At 32.0% G+C, this 5,154-nt stretch overlaps 1 long non-coding RNA gene across 2 annotated transcripts; it reads right to left on the bottom strand.

Moving 5' to 3' along the window:
• Positions 1-2,447: 2,447 nt before the first annotated feature.
• Positions 2,448-3,868, bottom strand: LOC108461359 (uncharacterized). Of its 2 annotated transcripts, XR_008277487.1 has the most exons (4): positions 3,666-3,864; positions 3,230-3,404; positions 3,050-3,099; positions 2,448-2,967 (listed from the first exon to the last, which is right to left on the bottom strand). It is a non-coding gene; the product is annotated as an uncharacterized LOC108461359 (long non-coding RNA). The 2 variants fall into 2 exon arrangements; XR_001867732.2 differs by having other exon boundaries at positions 3,050-3,404; positions 3,666-3,868.
• Between the last annotated feature and the right edge of the window lie 1,286 nt (positions 3,869-5,154).

Here is a 5,154-nt window from a genome sequence, read left to right on the forward strand (position 1 = left end):
TTATATTTAATGATTTTATTTCCTTGAAAGAATGTCGTGCACAATTTTAAGTAATGATACTCTATTTCTTCTTAATTGTTCTTTTTAGATATGTATTCATGCTATCTTTTTTAACTTATATATATTTGGAAATATAATGTGGAACAAAGTTTTTTTTCTAAGTTTTGTATTACAATTAACATGCATAATATATGCATAATATATAAGTTTTAGGTACTTGGTTTACTTGGGAAAGAGGGAATTTACCAGAGACTAATATACGTGAAAGGCTTGATAGGGGTGTGACGAACTCGGAGTGGAGGGATATGTTTCTAGTAGCAGTTTTTCATCATTTACCGCATTCTTTCTCTGATCGTTGTCCTATTTTTCTGGATCAGAACATGTTTATGAAGGTACTTCGATTTGAGGCATGGTGGGTGAAGGAAGAAAGTTCTGTGGATGAGATCAGACTATTATGGCAAGTTGACCACAGTGATATTTTTGAAAAATTAAAATTTTTACAGATTAGGCTCACAAGATGGGCTTCTGGAATTAGACAAAAAAAGAGAAGGGCGAAAGAAGAAGCTGACAAGAAAAATAAAGTTTCTTTTAGATCAAGATAGAATTGATGAAAGTATGGTTAATTTGATTGATTCAAGAATACATCTTAATTTAGAGGTTGATAAAGACAAAATGTATTGAGAGTAAAGGGCTCGAGTAAACTAGTTGAAATTAAGGGACAAAAATACGAACTTCTTTCATAATTATGCCATAAAAAAAAAAGAAGGAATACCATTCATAGCTTAAGATACGATTATGGAAGAGAATCTTGTCATGAAGAGGAGATGAAGGGAGTTGCAAGGAAATATTTCCAAAATCTCTTTTCATCAAATAGTTGGGAGACAATGAGCATATTCTTGTTGGGATTGAAAGATGCATTTTTGATGATGACAACTTACTGTTGATAAAAAATTAGACAAAGGAGGTTGTTGCGGCCCTCAAGGAATAAGCCCTACAAAGGCGTTGGGCGATGATGGCTTTCCAGCGTTATTCTTCCAATAGTTTTGGCATATTGTGGGAGACGAGGTTATGGATTATTGCTTGGGAATTTTAAATAGAGGTATGCCTCTGGACCGTTGTAATTTTATTAATATTATGCTTATACCTAAAGTCTCTAATCCGGTGAACTTAGGAAATTTCAGACCTATTAGTCTTTCTAATGTCCTCTATAAAATAGTAGCCAAAATAATAGTGAATCAGTTCAAAAGCATCATAGGTAATTACATTGATGGTGCCTAAAGTGACTTTGTACCAGATAGGTTAATTTCGGATAATGTGCTCCTTGCGTATGAGATTCTTCATACACTTAGACAAAAAAGAGCTAGGAAGAAAGGTATTATAGCACTCAAGTTAGACATGAGCAAAGCGTATGATAGGGTGGAGTGGAGTTTTCTAAAAGCTTTGATGTTAAAGATGGGCTTTCACACTTTGTGGGTGGACAATATAATGAAGTGTGTCAATAATGTTTCATATTCAATAATTATTAAGGGGAGGAATGGTCAGACCTTTAAACTGGTGAGAGGCATCAGACAAGGGGACCCGCTTAGTCCCTTCTTGTTTCTTATTTACAGTGAAGGACTTCCAACGCTGATGAGGATGGCTTTAAGGGAAGGGTTAATCAAGGGAGTTAAGGCAAGTAGAGGAGGACCATCGATCTCTCACTTATTATCAGTGGATGACAGTATTTTATTTGGAGAATCAAGTGAGAGGGGTGTACAAGTGTTGAGATTAGTCCTTAGGCAATACAAAAGATGCTCGGCGCAGAGTGTCAATTACGAAAAATCAACAGTTTTTTACAGTAGCAACACTTTAGAAGAAGCAAAGGGAGTTGTTTCCAATATTCTCGGGGTGACGAATTCAAATAACATGGAAATATATCTTGGTTTACCGAATGTTGTAGGGAAAATAAAAAAGCTTCATTTCAGCTCTTAAAGGATCTCATGAGACAACAGATTGAGAACTGGAATGTGAGATTTTTCTCTCAAGGAGGCAAGGAAGTTTACATCAAAGTTGTTTTATAGGCTATACCTATCTATATTATGACTTGTTTTTTACTCCTAAAATCGTTATGTATGGAATTAGACAGTATTATGGCCAGATTTTGGTGGCTACAAGGACAAGGGCGCAAAAGGAATCCATTGGTGCGAATGGGAACGCCTTTGCGATCTTAAGGAAAATGGCTGTATGGATTTTCACGGTTTATCCAAATTTAATATTGAATTATTAGCTAAACAAGGTTGGCGTATTATTCATAATCCAAATTCATTATTAACGAAAGTCCTTAAAGTAAAATATATTCCAAATAAAAATATATTCCAAATATGGATTTTCTTAATGCTGAGTTAGGAAGGTTACTTTCGTTTACTAGAAAAGTGTTTAGGCTGCTAAAAGATTGCTGATGAATGGGATTTGTTGGAAAGTGGGAACGGGTATGAATATTTCAATTACTGGTGATGCGTGGCTTCATGGAACCGAAAGTTACAAGGTAGAATCCTTTAGAAATGCCAGTGAACTAAGCAAAGTTGCAAAACTTATTGATGAACAAAAGAGAGAATGGAAGCCTGATTTGAGTTTTTTCTACCTTCTCTAGAGAAGAAGCTAACAGAATTGTGTGAATCCCTCTAGCAAAGATACCTCATGAGGACTTCATGGTATGGAAGGGGGAGGCCTCTGGAGAATTCTCGGTGAGAAGTGCTTACAAACTATTACAGGGCTTTCCTAATTATTTACAGACCAACGCTAATTTATTTTACACAAAATTATGGAATATTAACATTCAAGCGAAAATAAAAATTCTAATCTAGAAAATTTCATGGAATTTTATTCCCCATTTTGTTAATCTATGGTGCAAGAGATTGCTCTCAGTGGTAGTCTGCCCCAGATGTGGTACAACGGCTGAAAACATCGACCATATCTTCAAGGAATGCCCTGTGACACAAGAAGTATGGGTTAGTTTGAAATTGGAGTGGGTATTAACAGTTGAGATTCTATAACATTGGGAGTGACTCACCTGGGTGTTCAAAAATAGTTCCAACACTCAGTGTCGAGTTTTTTGCTACTCTATGTGGGCGATTTGGATAGCCAGAAACAAATGATTACATGAAGGAAAAAACAGTACGGGTCAAGAAGTTGCTATATGGATAAACAAACATATTAAGGAATTAGAGGGGTTGGAGATCCTAAACTTTACCATGAACCATGAGGTTGCGGGTTGGTGCCTACCAGATGTTTCGACTATCAAAGTTAATTTTGACGCCGCTTTTGATGCCTTTCAGGCAAAATCAATCCAAGGATGGTGGCCAGGAATGCATCGGGGGACATACTTGGTCTCAGAACAGAGATCCATGAGGAGGTGGCTTCTCTTTCTGCAGTAGAGGCACGAGCAATGATAATGGGAAAACAAATGGGGTTTAAATCAGTTATCAACGAAGGAAACTCTGCAATAGTGATATAAAAAAAGTAACCCAGAGAAGACTGATAGATCGGTGATAAAGGGTTTCATACGGAACGTTCAGCAGCAAAAACAATTTTTTCAACACATATTCTTTCATTATACAAACCGACCCACAAACAGTATGGCTCACAACCTAGCTAGAAATGCGTTAAAAGTATATTCAAGAATATACCTGATCGGAAAGATCCCTGAGCAAGAAACGTCAGAGAGGATAGGAGGAGACGAAGGGAACCTGATTGAGACTTGTCTGATAGGGGTCTTTGTGTAGAAAGCAAAAAAGGAAAAGTGGAATAATGAATGGGTTATTGGGAAACAGCTCTTCTGAGGATAGGAAACAGTGCACTAAATGCGGAAATGCTGGGTGGAGTCCAGCTATTATCAGACTAGTTGTCATTTTCTTATTTCTGTCTTTTCATTTGTTTTTCTTCGAGAAAGTTTTAATTTTTTTGGTTTAGTTGGGTTTAGCTTAGGTTTTTCTGGGGTTTTTTAATAAAAATAACTTAAAAAATTTAATTAATTATTAAATTGATTTTTTTAATTAAATACGAAAATGACTTGAAATCTACAATAAAAATTGGTGGAGCTAAATTATTTGACACCACCAACATATCATGTCAGTATCTATAAAAAATTAATTTTTTAATAGAGTCATGTAAAATAATATCACCTATATAAATATTAAAAAAATACTGAAATTTCTAAAAATATGAGGCACTTAAAAAAAACTTATCATTTTGTAGTGGAGCCAATTAATTTGGCTCCACCAGATTCCCTAACACCACCCTGCTATTACTTTCGTTTTTCTTTTTTTTTCTTTTTTACTTTTTTGACTTCCGTATCTTTTTTTTAAATTTTTTTATGTTTTGTCTTTTATTTTTATTTATTTTTATTTATTTTTATGATTAATTTTAAAAACTTAAAATATATATTTGAAAGGTTTTATAATATATATTTTTAATTTTAAATATATATTTTAAATTAATTTTCTATATTTTAAATTATTATTATTTTAATATTTTTAAAATTTTAAATATTATTTTTAAATATTAAATATATTTTTAATAATATAAAATATTTAAATATTTTAAAAATATGACCTTTTAAATTTATTATTAGTTTTATAATATTTTAAATATTATTTAAGTTGTTTTATAATATTTTAAATTATGATTTTTAAATTATTTAAAATATATTATTTTTAAAGATATGATCTTTCAAATTTATTATTTGTTTTATAATATTTTAATAATATAATTTTAAATATTTTTAAATTTTGAATATAATTTTTATAAATTATTAATTTTAAAATTAAGTTCAAAGATATTCAAACGTTTTTTAAATTAAATTTAAAATTTTAAGAATTAATATTTTATTTGGTGGAGCCATTTAGAATGGGTCCATCACTTTATAGTGTACTTTTTATATTTTTAATATAAAATTAAATATTTTATATTTTATTTTGATGGAGCCATTCTTTATAGCTCCATCTCTTGGTTCTCTACCATATATAGAATGGTGAAATTATTGTGTTCACTAGAAGAGTTCAAAAAATCTATTCAAGATGAATAATGAGGTGTTTTTGGTGTATATTCTTTTTTATGGTGAAATTATAGAAGGTGATGTTGGTTGTGTATTTCAAGGTCGACAAATAGTAGGTTTGC

This window comes from Gossypium arboreum, chromosome 13, assembly GCF_025698485.1.
Source record: "Gossypium arboreum isolate Shixiya-1 chromosome 13, ASM2569848v2, whole genome shotgun sequence".
Classification (NCBI taxonomy): Eukaryota; Viridiplantae; Streptophyta; class Magnoliopsida; order Malvales; family Malvaceae; genus Gossypium; species Gossypium arboreum.